The sequence below is a fragment of the Globicephala melas genome, chromosome 3 (genome assembly GCF_963455315.2).
Source record: "Globicephala melas chromosome 3, mGloMel1.2, whole genome shotgun sequence".
In the NCBI taxonomy this organism is placed as follows: Eukaryota; Metazoa; Chordata; class Mammalia; order Artiodactyla; family Delphinidae; genus Globicephala; species Globicephala melas.
Genome location: NC_083316.1, coordinates 6,886,507 through 6,899,199, shown reverse-complemented (window position 1 = coordinate 6,899,199; position 12,693 = coordinate 6,886,507). Strand labels below are relative to the sequence as shown.

Sequence of the window (12,693 nt, the reverse complement as noted above, 5' to 3'; positions counted from 1 at the left end):
ATTTTTAGTTAACCATCTTATTTTTCTGTGATTCACCAGTTCCTTAGTGCTTAGAAGCTGATTTTTCAAATTTCTAAAGGAATTAAAAAAAAAACTAAAGAAATCAAGATGTAACATATTTAATACTGAGAAATTATATATAGAAGAGCACCACATGGCTCTTTTGTATAAGGAATACAAACTATCTACTGGTCCCTCTCTAACCCATTCTCCACAAGGCAGCCAGGATGAGCTTTTAAAAAGTTAAACCATTTTGGAAATAGTGGAGGTGATTGCAGAACACTGTGAATGTAATTAACGTTGTTGAATTTTACAATTAAAAATGGCTAATGCAAAATTTTATGTTATATGTATTTTACCACAATAAAAAAAAGCACTTTATAAAAAGTATCAAAAGCTGTTTACCTATATTAAAGGCAAATCATGTTAATGTAATAGTAAGGTTGCCCAACCTTAATTATAAAAAACAAAACCACAAGAAACTAAATCAGATAAAAGAAAGTAAACCAGATTATTTCAGTGCCAGTACCACTGTCAGGCTTAAATACACTTTGAATTTTCTGGGAGGAGAAGAATTTTCATTCCCTTCCATGGCCCTTGGAGGCCCTGCATGACTAGCTCCGGGACCTCTGGGATCATATCTTTCTCCACTCTCTCCACCTGTTCCTCACTCAGCCAAGCTGCTTCGCATCATGCTCCCATCACCTACATCCTCTCCGACTCTGCACCCTTGCCCAGGCTGTCCTTTCCACCTGAGACATTCTTCCCCAGATCCCTCAGTCCTCAAAGCCCAGCCCCAGTTTCTTCTTCCCTGGTCATCCCATTTAAGGAGCCTTGTGGGTTACTCCACCCCATTACCCTTCTGTTTCCTTCCTAGCAGGAATCACTGTTTGTGATCATGACAACAGTTACGTGTTTGGTTATTGTCTGTCTCTCTTGCTAGAAATTAAATTCCATGAAGAGTCTTTACTGTCTTGCTCAACATTGTATCCAAAATGCCTGAGATATCCAATAAATGTCTAAAGAATGAGAGAATAAATAAAATAAATGAATACATGAATAAGGATGAATGAATGAATGAATGGAATCTCTTATCTATTGCAGGTATCTTCTTTCTATATACAACCACCTTTTATTTAAAGTGCAAATTTGGTCATAATTCTCTTCTTAAAATTTTCCCAAAGCCCTTCATTGTCCCCACGAGAATGACAAACTCAAATATATCCAGGAGCCAGTTAAAAGTTGAATTAGTGGAGCAGGCCAAGGGGCAGTAAGACTGTGGCAAACCCGACCGTCAGGAAAGCTCAGTCAGTTGTTGCTTGTGTAGAACAGAGGACCATCGTTGCCCAGTTGTCTGGATTTCTCTAAAAGGGTTGAAAACTGGAATTTTTATGTGAAGGCTTCTCTTTCTGAAATATTGGGAAGTAATTTTTCTCACATTTTTGGGGTTAATGCAGTAGAGATAAAGTATGTCTGTGGGCTGAATTCAGTTGCAGGCTGCCAGTCTGCAGCCACTGATTGCGGCACCTCTTTTGCCATGTCTTTATTTTATAGCCTCTTCTACCATGTACCCAGCCTGTAATTGCCTTCTTCTTCCCTTCTTTTATCCAGCGTCTGCAAAATGCAGCTGTCACTGTGAGAAAGCTCCCCAAACCTCTTTGAATCTTTTCCTCTCAGAACATCTTAGCTCCTTATCTATCTCTCTCTTTAGCTTTTATCCTGCACCATGTGGATGTCATGTACCACTGTATTACCAGGAATTGAGTTCTCTTTGAGGACAGTGCAGCTTAGAGGAAAGAAAAGAGTCTTTGGAGTTGAATCACTGCAGCCACTTGAACAAGTTGATTTCTTTCTGAATCTCAGTTTCCTCATCTTCACTTTGGTGATAAATACTGCGACTGTATATGCAGTGCCTGGCACACATTAGGTACAGTAAATAAAGGTGATTATTCATTGCCCAGTGTCTGATGCAATTTCTGACAGGTAGTAGGCAGTTAATGAGCATTTGTTGAACGGGTGAGTGAACGCCCAACCTGAACTCTGGCTCTTGAATTACTGACACTTAAAGCCTCCTCTTTCCATATTGTCATGCTATTCCTACTGTGTGACTTGCTCCCTCTCTGGCTAACCAGCTGTGGGTGCTGACCTCTCCTGGATTTCCTGCCTTTTGTTACCTACACCCAGGCCCCCTACAAAGCACATTCAGCACAGTGCCCAACACTGCTCACCCTTGTCTAGACTTAGCAGGACTCAGAGCCTCTGGGAGTTTATCACTCATTATCATAACAACTGCTTGTAAATTGTACGGAACAGAATTCCTTGCGTTGGGCATTATACAAGGTTATGAGCTGAAATGTGTTCCCCCCAAATTCATATGTTGACATGCTAATCCCCAGTGTCTCAGAATGTGACTGTATTTGGAGATAGGGCCTTTAAAGAGGTAATTAAGTTAAAAATGAGATCATTAGGGTAGGCCCTTATCCAATATGGTGGTCTTATAAGAAAAGGAAGTCTAGACACAGATACAGAGGGAAGACTGTGTGAAGAAACAGGGAAAGGACAGCCATCTACAAGCCGAGGAGCGAGACTTTAGAAAAAAACAGCCCTACTGATACCTTGATCTCAGACTTCTAGCCTCCAAAATTGTAAGCAAACAAATTTCTGTTATTTAAGCCACCCACTCTGTGGTACTGTTCTGGCAGCAAACAAATACATCTTGCTTGTCCCACCCTTTCAAGTTGTGGAAAGAAACTTGGCTTAGCACCAGAAGATCTAGATTGAGCCTATTAACTATGGCAAAAAACAGAAACAAAAACAAAACAGTCTTTGCATCTGTATTCATTGCTTGTGATTCAATTATCTGTAGAACAATTTTCCGAACACTGAGGTAGTTCATTCCTTAGTTCTTTGAATGAACATATGTAAAGCAGGGTTCTTTGTTGTAATGATTATAGCAATTACTAACATTTAATGAGTTTGCCCTGTACCAGCAATATGCTTGGCATTTTTCCTACCTAGTAATTCAGTCTTCCTAACATCACCCATCCATTGTCCATCTGTCCATCCATCCACACACTCACCAAAGTCCACTTCAGCAAGCCACTCCTTTCACAATTCCTGGGAGAGTGCCATAACTATGAAATCTTAAACTTGGATGCCTTACATTCTGACCAAGACCTTAATTCTTCTTGAGCTGCATGTGTCAAATTTTTAGGCTTTCTGTCTTAGCCTTATTGTTTTTATTTTAGTCACATGATATTACTTCATCTTTTCAAAGATAAATAGAGGTTCTCAGGTAAATTTGAGATTACCATATGCCCTGCTTTGCCTGCTTTGTCTTGTTTATGGCTAATTATTAACACTACCCCTTTCATTGTAAAATATGTCCTGATTTGGACAAGGCATTATGTCTACCCTAAATAGAGACAAATTCAAATCACTGTTCTCAACGAAAATATCAATTCCCTGCTACCATACAATGCTGCATCTCAAACAACCACGAACCTCAATGGCATTCATCGACAAACATTTATTTTGATCGTGGGTTTGTGGTGTTCATCTAATCTGTAGTGGGTCCGCTGACCCACACTGAGTTTACTTGTGCAGCTGTGGTCATCACCAGGCAGGCTCAGTGAGGATGGATTTGACTGAGATGACTAGGGTGACTCTGCTCTGTTCTGTGCAGGTAGTTTCGACATGTCCTTTCATGAAGATAGAGACACAAGAGAGGAGATAGAAATAAGCACTTTTTAAAGGCTTTGCTTGTGTTGTCTGCTGACATTCTATTGACCGGAGCAAATACCATGGTCAGACCCAGAGTGGGAGGGCTGTGTAGAAGGACATAGCAAAGGGCGAGGATTTGGGACAAAGGAAGACTCGGGGCATTGGTGCAGTCAGTCTACCACACAATCCACTGAAAATGTTGCCTACACCCGCCTGCACCTCTCCTTTTGCCCCAGAGCCTTAGAGGCAGGGTGTCCCTCATTCTACTTGAGGGCTATTCTTGAATCTCTTTTGCTCCTCAAGTCCCTTGTTCTCAAGATCATACTTGGTTGGTAGGGAAAGTATTCTGAATTATTCCCTGAAAATATTGAATTGAAAGAATGACAAAAAGGGCACTCTGATGCCACAGTCTTAGACTGTCATAGGCACAAAGACTGTGTCTTCAGGAGATGTTATCTGATCATTTTAGTCTGGGAAACATTCAGCAATTTCAGGCCCTCTAGGCCCCCTTGTTTCTAATGGCAAATGCACTAGGTTCTTCCTTGCCAGAGTAAGGCTTTGCCAAATGCAGAAAATGCTCAGTAAGAGCTTACTAAGATTCTTACAGTTCCAATCACACCATCTCGAAACTCCAGCATAAGTATCTTCCATGGTCACAGAAATATCCCTTTTGGAAGCCAGGTCATTTGGATCTAACAGCTGAGTTTCATGTACTATGTTTTACTACAGTGCAAGTGCCATCTTGCTACCTTGGCCATGGTCATATGTTAATATACTGTGCATTACACATGCATTGTTACAACTGTCCATGTTTTGAAGACCTGTCTGCTGTCCTCAAGGACTAGGAGGATATGAGCATGTCAGACCCAGCTGCTGCCCACCCTAGCTCCTTCAGTTTTATTTCCTTCTTCCTCTTCCTGGCCTTTTCTAATCTAGGATCAGTCTACTTTTCAGCTTTGGCTCTTGCACCCCCATATGTACCCCCTGTTTTTTTTTTTAAGGAGCACTGAGCGGTCTCCTGAAGGCATCATGCTCATCCTTATCTCTGTTTCCTTACGAATGGTGTCAGTTTTGACATTAGTTCCTTTCTTTTTTCCTCTTGGGTAATTCTTGCTCCTCCTTTAATCCTCCATTGAATTTTCAATTTTTCCAGGATTCCATTAGTTCCCTCCTTTACCAGCATCCTAAGTTATGATTTGTATTTTCACAGTATTGGAGCTCTTGGTCAATCCTCTGCTCTAAACTTCCAGCAGTCCGCATTTTACATTTACTAAAATTTAAAACCCTCCTCTCTGCCCTCACATTCCTCCCTGTCATTTTCCCCTTTTACCCTCTATTTTGTTCACACAGCTTTAGCCCCATTGGCTTCCTTACTTTTTCTCTAAAATGTCAACCTTTTGCCCTTGCTTTTCCATCAACCTATTAAGCTCTTCCATCAGTATCCAGTTGGGTAATGATTCTTTCAGTTCCTCTAAGTCTTTGCTCAAATATCACTTTCTAAGTGAGGCTTACCATGACCTCCTTACTGACATCTAGCATTCCTGACCCCTCTTATCTTGCTCTATTTTTTTCCCATAGCACTTAGCACTTTCTAACATACCATAAAATATACTAATTTTTATGATTATTGTTACTGTTTGTCTCCCACTACTAAAATGCAAATTCCACAAAAGCAGGTATATGTTTATGTTTTGTTCATTGATGTATTCTAAGTGTTCAGAACAGTGCTTAATCATAATATTTTTTAACGCATTGATAACTGTTTTATGAACTTTTTGAGGTTTAGGGTGACATCTTATTCATTTGCATGCCCAGCATCTCACAAATAGGTAAAAGATAGTCCAGGCTCTATCAGTAACTCTTGTACGAGTAAGAGAAAAACAAATTATCTTGAGAATCAGCAGAAATATTTAAAATATTGATAAATGAGAAGTGGGAAAAAAAGCTTCATTAGTTATCACCAAGAAGAAAACAACAGATTGATCTATTTTAAACAAATTAGGGCCAAAAATGGACAAGTCTTACTTTTATCATCTTTTGTACCCCTGGTTTCGATTGCTTTGTCAGTTATTTATTGAAGGAAGTATATTAACCATATAAGTCACTAAAGAAAACAGGAACAATAAGTTATGTGTTTGGTAATGAATCTGAGTCTCAAAATCAGGTCCCTTGCTTTGTCACTCTTATAATCAAGTGTATGTGTTCAGAGACATTCAACACTGCTTTAATGCCTTAAAATATTTATCAGTTAATAACCCTTTTTAAAATCATTCTGTAAGGCAGGGTTACTAAAAAGAAGTGCATGTTTAATGAATAATAGCTAAAATAGAGACGCTGTAAGACCTGCCTTCGAGTAAATGGAAATTGAGGAAACAGGAATGACGTTTCCAAATTAGAATGTAAAGTTGAGCTCCTGAGTTCAGAGTGAATTATATGCTTGTAAATAATGTGAGAAATCAGTGAGAACTTAGAAAAACTAATTCCTAAGTCTTTAATAGATGAACATGGACATCAGTTTTTTCTACACTAAATGATCCTAATTTGTCTTCCGTTTGTAGAAAAAACATTATTAGTCTGTCCACAATAGTCACAGTGAATTCCACTGTTTTCTTCCTTCTTAGGGTCCTGACTTCATATTGAAGTGATCTTTTCTGAAATCCACTTACTTACTACCTAATTACAAGCATTCTTATTTTAACAAAATCATTTTATGATCTATTATTTTTAATAAAGAAGACTCTTAAACATACTTAATTCTCCTGGTTTGAAATGTTTTGAAGATGTGAGTTAAGCATGATATAGACTCTCTCTGGTTTAAAAATTACAATCATTAACTTCCTAGTGATTAGAAGTAATTTACTGGAGGAAAAAGTCTTATCTGTGTTTAACTCAAGGAGAAATTGTCTCTGCTTATTATGAAGACAGGTGCTTTGTGGAGCTTGACCCTGCTCCCTGGGAGCAGACGCTGCCTCTCAGTGGTCCAGGCAAGGCCAGGCTGTGGTGACTTTTGGGGTTATGTCCTAGGGACAGTGAGAACCCCTTTGGCAGAGTCCATACAACTCAGTGTCCCAAAGGTGTGAATCGTCTGTACTAAGTTCTCCCTGGACTGATGACATTTACTAAAGTTGGAAATTCATAAATGGAAGGGGAGGATGGAGAACAAGCAAAACAAACATAAGTGGGGATTAGGAATAAGGTATGTTTACGAAGGAAAATCCTCAGAATTTAACACAGAGATGAAGAAGGACTGTAAAATCAAAACAGACCACGAGCCAGTTGGGAGTGCATTTTATCATCAGGGAAGATGCTTCAAATGGGGTGTCTTTGTGAACAGTGGGCACTCTTCAGTCAGCAAGCACATGGCTAAGGCCTGATTTCTAACTCCCGGAGTTTCAACCTGCTAGAGTGATGCTGTGTGGGCTTAGAGCATGTTGAACAGATGTCATGAAGTGTGATGCTACACAATGAATCTCCCCTTCCTAACTTTCAGGCCTGTTTTGGCCTCACCAGAGGGCACTAGGTAGATTTGCTATGTTGGGTACCACAGATGCATTTCAGAGATTTTGTTGCAAGTCAAATTTGGTGTCATGTTGTCAGAGGTTATTTTAAAGAAGTAGCCTCCCTGCTCTATTTATAATGTGCCAGGTATGGGGACTCCATTTACATGTGATCTATAGTCCTTCACACAATTCTCCATGCTGGATAGGGATGTCCTCCTCTTACAGATGAGCAGACTGAGGCTCAGACAAATTAAACACCTTGCCCTGGGCCCACGGGGGTTAGGATTTGAAAGCAGATCTAGCTTCCTGCATTCCTCCCCCTTCACTTCTCCCGGCCTCCTCTTGTTTGGTCAGAACATTTTAAGGGCTACAAATCTCACAACCTTCTTTTGTTTCTTTGCTGAGGTCCAAGTTAAAATAAAATGCATTGAGTTAGTGTTACAAAGCTGATCCCCTGATAGATTTTGCCATTGACAAGGGATATGAGGAAATTGAAAAAATTCAGAGTCTTTCTTTGATTGTTAAAGGCTTGCACAGAAGATAAATGAATCAGGATTATTAAACCCAAATCAGAAGCCTCTGGAGTAATTTAATAAACTTATTCATGTATACATACTTGTGATAAAAGACACCAAGGGATCAATTTCTTTGGTGCTCTAGAAATAATGTAGTATTCTGTCTCTTTCATTCATAGGTTAAGCCCTAAGTGCCCGAAAGTCGAGGAACTATGAAATCTGTATCTTTAGATAAGAGCTCTATACTTGTTAGTAAGTAATTTGAAACGTTTGAATTTAAACTTCCGTATTCAAATTAGAATGGATTAATCAACACTTCCTATTTATCATCCATCTCCCTATCCTAGCGAAATATCATGAAGGCAAAGGGACAAACGTACACACTCACAGGAAAATCTGTAGCATAAAACATGAAATCCACACAAATGAGATATGCCTTATTATACAAGGCTTCAATGAATTGCATGGGAATGTGCTATCATTGATATATCAACTCAGAGAAATGGTTAAAGGTTGATTGTCTGAAGATTAATTCTAAGGAGAGTTAAATTCTAGTTTATTCTTTTGATTGTCCTGGCGTAATTATAGCATCCTGTTTCTAAGAGTGTTCCAGTTTTGGGTCATAAATTATATTGTCACCCTATTTATAAAATGTTCAGATCTGGGTGTTTTAGTAAATTTGCTCCAAATTGTTGAGTAAATTTGTTCTAATATGTTTATGTTTTGGTAAACATCATGAAACAATCATTCAACTCTGTATTGGGGGAAAATATCTCTGGGTACTTCTATTTTCTTCGTATATTAGTCTAGATCAAGGCCTTAGTTTCTCAAAACTAGTTTCTTCTTCAAAGAGCTAGGAATCAAGGGCTAAGCAATGAAATGGATGATTCTCTCCTTGAACGCTGAAGAGGGCATTTGACGAAAATCAAGTAGTGTTGTCATACAATGTATTCTTTCAATTAAACTTTATTTTTTAAAAATTAGACCTTTTAACTCTATTGCTATGTATAAAATACTTCCAGATCTTTGAATTCAAGTTAATATTTTTCAAAATTATTTTTCTTAATATTTTACTTTTAAATGTTTTCCACACTTCTAAGTGCTGTTTATGAGCCTGCAGGTTATTAAAAACAGCAATAATAACATTCAATTATAATTTAAAAAATAAAATCAGGAAACTTAGGTCATCCTAAATAAAATTATTTTATGAACTATACATAAATGCATGTTGTAAAGAAACTTGGATATATAGCCAGGCTGCAACTAATACTGGATTCTCTTCCATTCTTTTTGAGTTTGTTCATCTTCTCCATGCCAAATGTTTCTATAAATTTCATTTCTTTTCTGAGTAATCTCAGGGACCTTATTTTACATGACCATTTTGGAAACAAAGTTGTAAAACAAAATTCTTAGATTATATATAATTCCTTTCCTGCACATGAATTTTTATAGGAAACCATGTAATTCATAAGTAAATATGTTATCCAAGTGCATGGGATAAAAGCCACATCTCTATACGCAAACCGGGCTCACACAAGCATATGAAATCATTATGCAGGCTGACATATTCTCATACCTATTTTCAGCCTTGATTAGTTAGCACATCTATTCATACGTACCCATATGAATAATGTACAAAGTCCCCTCAGATATCTCTTTCACTCACATTCATTGTAAATTAGGTGATGCCGGCTTTATAATTTCTTTGATTAACGCAAAAGTGCCACAAATTAGGTTTGTGGAAAATTGCATTTTAGTAAGAAGCAGACTTTAAATATTTAAATAAAGGAGGGAAAAGAATTTGCATCCTCTCATCCTTCCTGGTGAGATTTACGCCCTCTCACCCTCTACCCCCTACCAGATTGTATCTGTAAATGGGGGCCTCTGGATCTATTTACTATCTGAAGGCTCTATGGGGCAGTGGTAACTTAAATATTATTCCTTCCTTGACATCTTTGAAAAAGGATAAGATACTGCTGGCTTCATTTCAGGGAGCTCTGCTTTCTAAGGAATGGACCTTCACAATTCAACAGCAGGTCAAACAATCAGAAGCTAGGCATTGTCCTACAAGGCCATGCTGCGGGACGGCACAGTTTCCTCAAGTATGGTTCGGCTCCTTGAACAAAGTGGTCTGTATGTACTCAAGCACACTTTTCTTGTTTACTTAGTGGGTTAAAATGTATTGATTTGACCATTTCTATTAAAAACATACTTAGTTACAACATCGTAAAAATAATTTCTGGAGACAAGCAAGATCAGGGAGGTTTAGATCCGTCAGAAGAGGTTCTTCTGTGGAAGGAAGATGGTGAGGGCAAAGCTACCTGAGAAATCAGAGTTAAAGACATTTCAGTGTAGTAGAAGACAGACATGCAGCAGACACAGGAAAGAACTCATCACACGGAGGCCATGGTGGGTGCCATTTAAAATGCCTTGTCTGGAGCCAGGTCACATGTTCTCCAATGATATTCATTAAGTTTTAGAGTTATTGCCCCTTCCTCCCTCCTTCCTTGCTTTTCCTATGGCATTCCCGAGAGCCTGTAGAGAATGAGATCCAGTTCCATCGGGCATTTTTCTCCACCTGCAGTCAGTTCTACAACTCTTTTCAGCTGATTACTGTAAAAACCTGCTCTCCACACCACATGCAGTTTCGCGACTTCCCATCTCAGAGCTTGCCAACTTGGCCACTTAAGCCACTAGAGAGAAATCCAAATCTGGCCTTGAGTATTGTTAGCACAATTGATGTCCTCTTTGCTTATCATGATTTTTTGAGTATTTTAGATGCAGGGGCTCTGGGTCAGATGGTCTGGGTTCAGACAATGATGGGAGTCCAGTTCTATATTTCAGTCTTTAGGCAAGTGTCTGTGAGTGTCTTATGCTAATATTACAGGCTCTTTTGTAGTCCAGTGTGTTTTCATTGTTTTATTAATTATATGTCAGTTGGAATACAATTCAGTTCAACCTACCAGAGCATATGGCCAATAGACTTGTCTCAACAGATACCTAATTATCCCTGAAAATGTGTTCTAACAGATATAGTTGTTGTCTGCACCATTCTGAATATCAAAAGTTGTTGCTAGAATTACCCTAATTGCACTGTAAAATTCAATTACTCGCTATTAAATGGAATGTTCTTAGAAATAGAGAAAACAAGAATCGAATCTAGTTGTTAGAATTTAAAAAGCATATATCTAAGAGGCAACTCTGTTTGTAAAGGCATAGATAGGTTCAATACTTATACCATCCAAAAGAATGTTATGCAAATAACATTTGAGAAAGGAAAAAAAAAAAAAAAAAAGGAGCAGCTCCTGACATTGGGAAGCTGACCTGGCTCTCACAGCTAGGCCACATTATCCTCCTGTTGTACATAAGTAATCTCAGAGAAAACTTACTTACTCTGATGCTATGATAAAGTGAGACCAAAAAAAGGCTAATTTATAATTTTGTCTAAACATAGACAAAAACAAGGTCACTGCTATGAACTGAATGTTTGTGTCTTCCTCAAATTCATATGTTGAAACCTAACCCCTAGTTTGACAGTATTAGGAGGTGGAGGTTTTTAGATCTTGAGGGTAGAGCCCTCATGAATGGGATCAGTGTCCTTATAAAGAGACCCCAGAGAACACTCTCTCAACCTCTTTCCACTATGTGAGAACACAATGAGAAGTCAGTAGTCTGTAGCCCAGACAGAGTAGTGGTCTCACCAGATCCTGACCAGCCTGGCACCTAGATCTTAGACTCCCCAGCCTCCAGAGCTGTAAGAAATAAATTTCTGTTGTTTATAAGCCACCCAGTCTGTGGTATTCTGTTAAAGCATTCCAAAGTGACTGAGACAGTCACTGTGCCACCCACAGAATACCAAACACACCCCTTTTTAATAAATGAGTGACTGGTACTTCTTTATCTAACAACAGTATCACCCCAGCTTTCTGACGGCATCAGATATACAGGAAGCCCCTTGACCATTTACCTAACCAATATCTAAATACTGTAGTATTAGTATATCTTCATTTTAATGCTTTCTTACTGAGACACCCACTATTCTCCATGGCATATGCTCACCTTTGCTGCAACAAGTACTGAACCCAAATTATTCAACTACAGGTATGTTCCTGGTGATCTTTGGCTTTGTTTAAATGTTAAAAATAAAATTTAATTGGAAGTCTATATAATTCTCAAATTTCTCTTGAGTCTGCTCAATGAAGGTAAAACTTTGCACAATTTTGTCAGCTCTTTCTTTCCACTATTAGGAAAAAAGTCTCTATCTGCTCTTAAGATTTTTTTCTTTGTCTTTAGCTTTCAGAAGTTTAATTATGGTGTGTCTTGGTGTAGATTTCTTTGTTTTTTCCTACTTGGATTTTCTCAACTTCTAGAATCTGTGATTGTGTATATTTTCCATATTTTGGAAAATTTCAGTCATCATTTCTTCAAATACTCTTTTAGTCTAACCCTGTTTCTCCTCTGTTTGTGGGATTCTGAAAATAAATATGTTGGGTCTTTTGTTATTTTCCCACAGGTTCCTGAGGCTCTGCTACATTTTTTTAAAGTCTATTTTCTCTGTGTTGTTCAGATTAGGTGAATTCTATTGATCTGTCCTCAGATTCATCCTCTGTCACCTCCAGTCTGCTATTGACCTTATCCAGTTTTTTAAATTTCCATTATTGCATTTTTCACTTCTATAATTTCCATTTGATTCTTTTTTATGACTTCTATTTTATTGATGCGATTTTCTATCTTTTCATTTGTTTTCAGAAGATGTGTGATAGATTGTGGAAGTATTGTTATGATAACTGCTTTAAAATCCTTGTCAGATAAATCCAACTTGTGATTTATCTTAGTGTTGCTGTCAACTGGTTGATTTTTTTTCCATTCAAGTTGTGATTTTCTTGGTTCTGGTATGACAGGTGAATTTTGATTATATCCTAGACATTTTGATTACTATGTTAGGAGACTCCAGT

General features: G+C 38.1%; 1 protein-coding gene across 1 annotated transcript in view; it reads left to right on the top strand.

Annotated features, from left to right (window-relative positions):
- The window catches only part of LOC132596979 (semaphorin-5A-like), a 267,256-nt gene that overhangs the window by 9,145 nt on the left and 245,418 nt on the right, over window positions 1–12,693 (top strand). The window lies entirely within an intron of this gene.